The sequence below is a fragment of the Squalius cephalus genome, assembly GCF_949319135.1.
Source record: "Squalius cephalus genome assembly, chromosome: 10".
Classification (NCBI taxonomy): Eukaryota; Metazoa; Chordata; class Actinopteri; order Cypriniformes; family Leuciscidae; genus Squalius; species Squalius cephalus.
In genome coordinates this window covers 142,161-153,762 of record NC_137131.1, presented here as the reverse complement: position 1 = coordinate 153,762, position 11,602 = coordinate 142,161, and the positions used below count along the sequence as shown (strand labels likewise).

Below are 11,602 nucleotides of genomic sequence, written 5' to 3'. Positions count from 1 at the left end.
AATTCATAGCCTAATGCAACAATTACATAAGTAAACTCTCAAAACATTATAATTATGACATTTCATTTTTAAATTTTCATGTAACAGTCTAAAGCCAAATAAATAGCCGTTTGCCTTTCATTTCAGACGTCTGCTTCTAGGGGCCGTTCACATATCGCGTCTTTTCCGCGCTCAAGGTCGTTATTTCAAATGTAGGAGCGCGGCGAGCGCGCTCATAATGAAAGCAACGGACGTGGTGCGCTAGTTTGTCTAGGCGGGTTTTTCCTTCTCATCTCCAGAAATATATCTAGTAGTAAAGCTAATGCAAGGGCTAGAAATAAATTAATCCTTTGCTGAATGATACTTCTTCGTCGTCATCATGTAGAGCGCAGTTTGGTTGCATAGCAACGACAGACGCCACGGGAGCGCAAGCGCTTGTAGGAGACAGCGGCACGGCCGCGCGCGCTTTCCACACGTTTTTAGAAGCAATATGTGAACGGCCTCTTGCAGAGTTGGCCAAATTACAATATTTTTGTCATCCTTGATGAAATTCTTCCACACATCTGACGCGTGGTGTCTGTTGGTGACGTTCGCCATTTTTAATTAATTTATGTTTAATGGACGCTCGAGTAGTCGATTGTTTCCGACAGCGTCGACTAGTGGTTGAAGTAGTCGATCTATCGACTACTCGACTAGTCTATGCAAGCCCTACTGTCCACACACTCAATCAAACAGACTCCAACCTCTCCACAATGGCCAAGACCAGAGAGCTGTGTAAGGACATCAGGGATAAAATTGTAGACCTGCACAAGGCTGGGATGGGCTACAGGACAATAGGCAAGCAGCTTGGTGAGAAGGCAACAACTGTTGGCGCAATTATTAGAAAATGGAAGAAGTTCAAGATGACGGTCAGTCTCCCTCGGTCTGGGGCACCATGCAAGACCTCACCTCGTGGGGCATCAATGATCATGAGGAAGGTGAGGGATCAGCCCAGAACTACACGGCAGGACCTGGTCATGACCTGAAGAGAGCTGGCACCACAGTCTCAAAGAAAACCATTAGTAACACACTACGCTGTCATGAAAATCCTGTAGCGCACGCAAGGTCCCGCTGCTCAAGCCAGCGCATGTCCAGGCCCGTCTGAAGTTTGCCCATTTACATTTAGTCATTTAGCAGACGCTTTTATCCAAAGCGACTTACAAATTAGGACTAAATTAAGCGAGTCATCATGAAGAGGCAAAAACAACGCAAGAAGTGCTCAAAATACAAAGTTCGGGCATTATTCAGAGTAGCATAAGCCCGATAAGTGAAGTTTTAAAGGGAAAGAGAAAGGGGTTTTTTTTGTTTGTTTTTTTGCGGTTAAGTGCTCACGGAAGAGATGGGTTTTCAGCTGTCTTTTGAATGTTGTCAGGGATTCTGCATTCCGGATGAGGGTGGGGAGAGCGTTCCACCAGCATGGAACTGTGAATGAGAATGTTCTGGAAAGTGATTTTGTGGCTTTCTGTGATGGAACCACGAGACGTCGCTCTTTGACCGATCGTAGGCTTCTGGTAGGGATGTAGACTCGTAGGAGTGAGTGAAAGTAGGAGGGAGCTGAGCCTGTGATAGATCTGTAAGCAATCGTCAATGCCTTGAACTTGATACAAGCAGTGAGAGGTAGCCAGAGCAGAGAGATGAACAGTGGGCCCTCTTGGGCTCGTTGAAGACAAGACGAGCTGCAGCGTTCTGGATCATCTGTAGAGGTTTGGTTGCACATGATGGAAGTCCAGCCAGAAGAGCATTGCAGTAGTCTAGCCTAGAGATGACCAGGGCCTGGACGAGAAGTTGTTGCATGCTCAGTAAGGAAAGGCCTGATCTTCCTGATGTTGTGCAATGCAAACCTGCATGATCGAGCTGTCTTTGAAATGTGATCTGTGAAGGTCAGCTGGTTATCAAACGTTACTCCAATGACCAATGACCATCTGGATGATCCAGAGGAGGAATGGGAGAAGGTCATGTGGTCTGATGAGACAGAAATAGAGCTTTTTGGTCTAAACTCCACTCACCGTGTTTGGAGGAAGAAGGAGAATGAGTACAACCCCAAGAACACCATCCCAACCGTGAAGCATGGAGGTGGAAACATCATTCTTTGGGGATGCTCTTCTGCAAAGGGGACAGGACGACTGCACTGTATTGAGGGGAGAATGGGTGGGGCCATGTATCGCTAGATCTTGGCCAACAACCTCCTTCCCTCAGTAAGAGCATTGAAGATGGGTCGTGGCTGGGTCTTCCAGCATGACAACGACCCGAAACACACAGCCAGGGCAACTAAGGAGTGGCTCCATAAGAAGCATCTCAAGGTCCTGGAGTGGCCTAGCCAGTCTCCAGGCCTGAACCCAATAGAGAATCTTTGGAGGAGCTGAAGGTCCGTATTGCCCAGTGACAGCCCCGAAACCTGAAGGATCTGGAGAAGGTCTGTATGGAGGAGTGGGCCAGAATCCCTGCAGTGTGTGCAAACCTGGTCAAGAACTACAGGAAACGTATGATCTCTGTAATTGCAAACAAAGGTTTCTGTACCAAATATTAAGTTCTGCTTTTCTGATGTATCAAATACTTATGTCATGCAATAAAAAGCTAATTAATTACTTAAAAATCATACAATGTGATTTTCTGGATTTTTGTTTTAGATTCCGTCTCTCACAGTTGAAGTGTACCTATGATAAAAATTACAGACTTCTACATGCTTTGTAAGTGGGAAAACCTGCCAAATCGGCAGTGTATCAAATACTTGTTATCCCCAATGTCACACACACCACCAGGGTTAGGATACGTCACACACACCACCAGGGTTAGGATAAGTCACACACACCACCAGGGTTAGGATACGTCACACACACCACCAGGGTTAGGATAAGTCACACACACCACCAGGGTTAGGATACGTCACATACACCACCAGGGTGAGATACGACACACACACCAGGGTTAGGATACGTCACACACACTAACGTGGAACACGTCACACACACCAGCGTGGAACACGTCACACACACCACCAGGGTGAGATACGTCACACACACCACCAGGGTGAGATACGTCACACACACCACCAGGGTTAGGATACGTCACACACACCACCAGGGTTAGGATACGTCACACACACCAACAGGGTTAGGATACGTCACACACACCACCAGGGTGAGATACGTCACACACACCAGGGTTAGGATACGTCACACACACCAGGGTTAGGATACGTCACACACACCAACAGGGTTAGGATACGTCACACACACCACCAGGGTGAGATACGTCACACACACCAGGGTTAGGATACGTCACACACACCAGGGTTAGGATATGTCACACACACCAACAGGGTTAGGATACGTCACACACACCACCAGGGTGAGATACGTCACACACACCAGGGTTAGGATACGTCACACACACCACCAGGGTGAAATATGTCACACACACCAGGGTTAGGATACGTCACACACACCACCAGGGTGAAATACGTCACACACACCACCAGGGTGAGATACGTCACACACACCAGGGTTAGGATACATCACACACATACCAGGGTTAGGATACGTCACACACACCACCAGGGTTAGGATACGTCACACACACCACCAGGGTGAGGATACGTCACATACACCAGGGTTAGGATATGTCACACACACCAGGGTTAGGATACGTCACAAACACCACCAGGGTAAGGATACGTCACACACACCACCAGGGTGAGATACACTCACCTAAATGATTATTAGGAACACCTGTTCAATTTCTCATTAATTCAATTATCTAATCAACCAATCACATGGCAGTTGCTTCAATGCATTTAGGGGTGTGGTCCTGGTCAAGACAATCTCCTGAACTCCAAACTGAATGTCAGAATGGGAAAGAAAGGTGATTTAAGCATGGCATGGTTGTTGGTGCCAGACGGGCCGGTCTGAGTATTTCACAATCTGCTCAGTTACTGGGATTTTCATGCACAACCATTTCTAGGGTTTACAAAGAATGGTTTGAAAAGGGAAAAACATCCAGTATGCGGCAGTCCTGTGGGCGAAAATGCCTTGTTGATGCTAGAGGTCAGAGGAGAATGGGCCGACTGATTCAAGCTGATAGAAGAGCAAATTTGACTGAAATAACCACTCGTTACAACCGAGGTATGCAGCAAAGCATTTGTGAAGCCACAACACGCACAACCTTGAGGCGGATGGGCTACAACAGCAGAAGACCCCACCGGGTACCACTCATCTCCACTACAAATAGGAAATAGAGGCTACAATTTGCACAAGCTCACAAAAATGTTGCCTGGTCTGATGAGTCTCGATTTCTGTTGAGACATTCAGATGGTAGAGTCAGAATTTGGCGTAAACAGAATGAGAACATGGATCCATCATGCCTTGTTACCACTGTGCAGGCTGGTGGTGGTGGTGTAATGGTGTGGGGGATGTTTTCTTGGCACACTTTAGGCCCCTTAGTGCCAATTGGGCATCGTTTAAATGCCACGGCCTACCTGAGCATTGTTTCTGACCATGTCCATCCCTTTATGACCACCATGTACCCATCCTCTGATGGCTACTTCCAGCAGGATAATGCATCATGTCACAAAGCTCGAATCATTTCAAATTGGTTTCTTGAACATGACAATGAGTTCACTGTACTAAAATGGCCCCCACAGTCACCAGATCTCAACCCAATAGAGCATCTTTGGGATGTGGTGGAACGGGAGCTTCGTGCCCTGGATGTGCATCCCACAAATCTCCATCAACTGCAAGATGCTATCCTATCAATATGGGCCAACATTTCTAAAGAATGCTTTCAGCACCTTGTTGAATCAATGCCACGTAGAATTAAGGCAGTTCTGAAGGTGAAAGGGGGTCAAACACAGTATTAGTATGGTGTTCCTAATAATCCTTTAGGTGAGTGTACGTCACACACACTAGGGTTAGGATATGTCACACACACCAGGGTTAGGATAAGTCACACACACCACCAGGGTTAGGATATGTCACACACACCAGGGTTAGGATATGTCACACACACCACCAGGGTGAGATACGTCACAGACACCAGGGTTAGGATACGTCACACACACCACCAGGGTGAGATACGTCACACACACCACCAGGGTGAGATACGTCACACACACCACCAGGGTGAGATACGTCACAGACACCAGGGTTAGGATACGTCACACACACCAGGGTTAGGATACGTCACACACACCACCAGGGTTAGGATATGTCACACACACCAGGGTTAGGATACGTCACACACACCACCAGGGTTAGGATACGTCACACACACCACCAGGGTGAGATACGTCACAGACACCAGGGTTAGGATACGTCACACACACCAGTGTGGAACACGTCACACACACCACCAGGGTGAGATACGTCACACACACCAGAGTTATGATACGTCACACACACTAGTGTGGAACACGTCACGCACACCACCAGGGTGAGATACGTCACACACACTAGAGTTATGATACGTCACACACACTAGCGTGGAACACGTCACGCACACCACCAGGGTTAGGATACGTCACACACACTAACGTGGAACACGTCTCACACACCACCAGGGTTAGGATACGTCACATACACCAGGGTGGGATACATCTCACACACACACACACACACACACACACAATACAGCTGTACAGAATAGCTCTTTATTATTTCCTAACTGTTGAGTTCTCAGTGATGACGAAAGCTTGTCCTCGCTTGGTCACATGACTGACTTGTGAGGCTCTTTTTCCCACTCGCATCATCTCCTGTTTCCATGATGTCACATGACACTCCAGTTTTCCATAATTTGTCAGGAAGAGGAACGTTAGACACTCGCTGTCAATCAGAGCAGATCCTTCTCTCTCGTCTCAGTGTGTGTGTGAACTCCTGTGAGAGACAGAAAGGAAGAGTTTCAGCTCAGTGTGTGTGTGAGTGAGAACTCCTGTGAGAGACAGACAGAGTTTCAGTGTGTGTGTGTGTGTCTCACTCTCTCACTCTCTCTCTCACTCACACACACACACACACACACACACTGGTGAAGCTGCAGCCGGTGTCTGCTTAGAAGCTGTTGATGAATGTGTTTCAGCGGCTGAAACTGCTGCCGTTTCTTTGGAGTTTTCACAACTTTTGCCTGAAAAATCTAAATATTCGATGTACCTCAAACTAATGAAAGATAATTATACAAGATTTAGAGTTTAGCAGGACGTGCCGGTTCTTGTTCAGTGAGCATTATGGGATTGCTGAATGATGTTTCAGGTGTGAAGGTGAATGCAGTCGATCTGTGAGATGCTTCAGTTCCTCAGGTGAAGGTGTGTGTGTTTCTGTGATTCGTGTGTTAAACACACACTGTTCTGTCCTTCTCTCTCGTCACACACACTCTTCTGCCCTTCTCTCTCGTCACACACACTCTTCTGTCCTTCTCTCTCTCGTCACACGCACTCTTATGTTCCTCTCTCTCTCTCTCTCTCATCAGAGCCTAAACCTGTTCCTTACTGCTATCTTCAGTCTGCAAACAATTGCACAATGACATGAGACATCATTGAGATACTGAGATATTGAGACACTGAGATACTGAGACATTGAGACACTGAGATACTGAGACAGAGACATTGAGATATTGAGACGCTGAGATACTGAGACATTGAGATACTGAGATATTGAGACATTAAGACACTGAGACACTGAGATACTGAGAAATTGAGATACTGAGATATTGAGATACTGAGATATTGAGATACTGAGACACTGAGATATTGAGATACTGAGACATTGAGACACGGATATATTGAGATACTGAGACATTGAGATACTAAGACATTGAGACACTGATATATTGATACACTGAGATATTGATTAATTGAGATACTGAGACATTGAGATACATTGAGATACTGAGACATTGAGACACTGAGACATTGAGACATTAAGACACTGAGACACTGAGATACTGAGAAATTGAGATACTGAGATATTGAGATATATTGAGATACTGAGATATTGATATATTTAGACACTGATACATTGAGATACTGAAATACTGAGATATATTGAGATACTGAGATATATTGAGATACTGAGATACTGAGACATTGAGATACTGAGATATATTGAGATACTGAGATATTGAGATACTGAGATATTGAGATATTGAGATACTGAGATATTGAGATACTGAGATATATTGAGATATTTAGACACTGATACATTGAGACACTGAGATACTGAGATATATTGAGATACTGAGATATTGATATATTGAGATACTGAGATATTGAGATACTCTGAGATATATTGAAATGCTGAGATATTGAGATATTGAGATACTGAGATATATTGAGATACTGAGATATATTGAGATACTGAGATATTGAGGTATTGAGATACTGAGATATATTGAGATACTGAGATATTGATATACTGAGATATTGAGATACTCTGAGATATTGATATATAGAGATACTGAGATATATTGAGATACTGAGATATATTGAGATACTGAGATATATTGAAATGCTGAGATATTGATATATAGAGATACTGAGATATATTGAGATACTGAGATATTGATATATAGACATACTGAGATATATTGAGATACTGAGATATATTGAGATACTGAGATATATTGGAATGCTGAGATATTGATATATAGAGATACTGAGATACTGAGATATATTGAGATACTGAGATATATTGAAATGCTGAGATACTGAGATATATTGAGATACTCTGAGATATATTGAGATACTGAGATATTGAGATACTGAGATATATTGAAATGCTGAGATATTGATATATTGAGATACTGAGATATATTGAGATACTGAGATATTGAGGTATTGAGATACTGAGATATATTGAGATACTGAGATATTGAGATACTGAGATATATTGAAATGCTGAGATATTGATATATTGAGATACTGAGATATATTGAGATACTGAGATATATTGAGATACTGAGATATTGAGGTATTGAGATACTGAGATATATTGAGATACTGAGACATTGAGACACTGAGATACTGAGATATATTGACATACTGAGATATTGATATATTGAAATACTGAGATATATTGAGATACTGAGATATTGATATATTGAGATATATTGAGATACTGAGATATTGATATATTGAAATACTGAGATATATTGAGATACTGAGATATTGAGATACTGAGATATATTGAGATACTGATATATTGAGGTATTGAGATACTGAGATATATTGAAATACTGAGATATTGATATATTGAGATACTGAGATATATTGAAATACTGAGATATTGATATACTGAGATATATTGAGATATTGAGATATATTGAGATACTGAGATATTGAGATACTGAGATATTGAGATAATGAGATATTGAGATATATTGAGATACTGAGATACTGAGATATTGAGATATATTGAGATACTGAGATATTTAGATACTGAGATATATTGAGATACTGAGATATTGAGATACTGAGATATTGAGATACTGAGATATTGAGATATATTGAGATACTGAGATACTGAGATATATTGAGATACTGAGGTATTGAGGTACTGAGATATATTGAGATACTGAGATATATTGAGATACTGAGATATATTTGAGATACTGAGATACTGAGACATTGAGATACTGAGATATTGAGATACTACCTGTTTGCAAACTCCTGTTTTCCACTCACTCAGTTGCTTTTCCTGGGTTTTCTCTTCGGTCCCAGTGAGTCCGGTGTGAAATCCTGGTGTTTCTCAGGGAAGAGCATTGGAGTTTCATTCTCTCACCCTTTGAAAGCATGAAGAAGCGGGTTAAGGTTAGTGTTTGTCGGCATCCATCTTGAGTTTAATGAGTAATCTACTTCACAGGGCCGGTGCGGTCAGACCGAACCACTATCAGTCCACAAACACTCCTGTGTTCTTGTTTCATTTTCTTTGCTTCACATTATATACTTCACTACACTTTATCACATTCCTCCTTTTTTCCATCACAAAAATGTGTCACAGGACACAAGTCACATTGTACTTGTCTGGCACAATAAAACCATGATGACATTGCAAAATGTAGTACTCACGTCCCAGACCAGCGGAAACCCTCTTTATACCTCCACCTTTCCTTCGTTCCTCTCCTCCAGTTTCCCTTCATTCCTGTCCTGATCTGTTCTTCTCTCCCCTTTTTACTCCCACGCTGAAATCGAGTCACATGTTGCCAGTCTGGCCCTTTAAAGAGAGGCGGGAGCTCAGGTGGGCGGAGCCTCTGTGTTCTGACCTATTATGTCAGGGGGCGGAGCCTACAGGGTCTGACCTATCGTGTCAGGGGGCGGAGCTTACGGGGCATTTTCTCAATGGGAAGGTCAGTGACGCAATTCATGGAGACACAAAGGAATGTCATTCGCTGTGCTGGAGAAACTACTCACATATAAATGAGACGTGAATTAATATAGTATTCAAATAAAGGTTGAGTTCTAGAACAATCAAACCTTCCAACACAATCCCAATAAGCCTATCTTTCAATCTGAGTGACTAAATCAGGTTTTCAGCAATATTTATGCCCTTCACATTTTTCTAATGTAGGAAGTGTTATAACAGCCATGCAAACGCTTGAGGTTAGATATTCTGACTGACACGAGCGCTTTAATGCTTAAACATCTACAGTCAGATTCAGATCCGCCTCTTCTAGTTAAATTAGATTATATATTAATGATGGTCTTCCTCAATGATTCTGCTGTAACGTCTACACAGTCTCTGCTGTGATTTTATCCTAATGGATGCTTCAGCAAAGGGTTTTCTCCGACTGCTGCTTGGCTCCTGTACACCATGAGTCTCTGTGTGGGCGACAGCGTCTGTGTGTGTTGAGCAAAGTATATTTTCAGAGATGCACTCAAATGCATTGTGTGGACTAAAGAATGTCTAGTGTGATTATTTCAGATGGTGGGAATCAAAAGCTTTTATTGTTAGACCAGATTAGTGGTAAATACAATCATTTGAATTGCTTGTTATATCTGGATGATGATGATGATGATGATGATGATGATGATGATGATGTTTGGATTTTGAATTGCTTCACTTGAGTCAATCTATCAAAAGTGCAGCAGTTTTTTTTACAAAGCATGTGTTCTATGATTCTTCAGCCAGTGTAATTAGATATCTATACTCTTGTCTGGTCTTTTTCACTCTGATAGGGTTCTGGATGAATCTCTTGTGAGATTTACTTTAAAAAAACTGATTTACAGCTATTGAATTGTAACAGTAAGAAAACATCCCTGCCTACGAAACGCAAATGTTAAAAGCAACAATCATTTTGATCAGATGTTGCTATAGTAAAGGCACTAGATGTTACAATATTTTAGGCGTCATATGCGCGTCCACGCTCACGAGTTCTGAGGTGATTTTCTACACATCCATCAAACAATCCACGTGTTGTGACTTTGGAGATCTTCATAAAGCTGCTTTATCATACATGTCGAGCCCTTCAACGTTTTTAATAAGGAATAATGATATAGAGAATGAAATGAACATCCAGCTGCGTTACTGTCGTTTCCCTCGAACTTCTGCAAAACTGGAGAGAAACACGAGTTTAAACTCCTCGTCTGATCACACATTCATGTCTCTGATATATATATGTCATCTGGACTGATTTCTGGAGCTCTGTAGTTTCATGATCTGGGTGTGTGTCCATCACATCTCCCGCTGCACTGAATCACATTTATCTCCGTTTTCTGTTCCTGACTCTGGAAGCACAGACTTTATAAACTCTCAGGTTGAGTGAAGCAAACAGTGTCAAGACTTATATCACACACACACACACACACACACACTGATAAAGGTTCTTACCTGAGACGTCAGCACAAACTTACATCATCCCATTTATTTTTCCACATTCTTCTTCTTTATTTCACTGCCCTCTTTTTTTCATGTTTTGTTTTTCAGTTGTCGTCCTTCACTGGCATGATCTGGAGTGAGCGGCGTATTTCTCACACTGATATAAAATCACTTGTTCTCTCCCTCTCTCTCTCCCTCTCTCTCTCTCTCTCTCTCTCTCTCTCTCTCTTATTCACACAAGTGATCAATCGGCAGGCGGTGAACAGGCTTAACTCCATATACCTCTCCACCCACGTGTGTGTGTATGTGTGTGTGTGTGTGTGGACCCCTGCCTACACACTCTCTCGAGGGCTCTCAGCCCCAACACACTCACAGATAGCCTGATTCACACACTCGTGTACAGAAGCACATTTACACGACAGCCGCCCACAGGCTCTTCGTTCCTACATCTGTCTAATGCAGGACGGCCCCAGATGATTATGTTAATTAATAGAGGCATTATCTTCCACAGGCTTTTATGCATTTGTGTGATCGTTACACCGGGTCTAATCTCTGACTGTCGAGGTCCATCTCTCCTCACAGCGACAGCTTTACCAGTGTCAGATCATTGAGGTCGAATCAGATTATAATAAATGAAGTGCTTGTGTTTCAGCAGAGAAAGCGTGAAGAGCTTCAACCCGTTTCACCGCATGTTTCACCGCTCGACTGAATAAAGCAGCGCAGATTTTCTTTTCAGTCCCAGTTAGAGCTGAACTCCTGCATGGATCTTTGGCTCAGGAAACGATGCG

At 42.9% G+C, this 11,602-nt stretch overlaps 1 long non-coding RNA gene across 2 annotated transcripts; it reads right to left on the bottom strand.

Annotated features, from left to right (window-relative positions):
- Positions 1 to 778: 778 nt before the first annotated feature.
- On the bottom strand, positions 779 to 11,008 carry LOC307165938. Of its 2 annotated transcripts, none has more exons than XR_013822560.1 (4): positions 10,827 to 11,008; positions 9,068 to 9,212; positions 8,655 to 8,781; positions 779 to 5,885 (listed from the first exon to the last, which is right to left on the bottom strand). It is a non-coding gene; the product is annotated as an uncharacterized lncRNA (long non-coding RNA). The 2 variants fall into 2 exon arrangements; XR_013822561.1 differs by lacking the exon at positions 10,827 to 11,008 and adding an exon at positions 9,298 to 9,397 and having other exon boundaries at positions 9,068 to 9,261.
- Between the last annotated feature and the right edge of the window lie 594 nt (positions 11,009 to 11,602).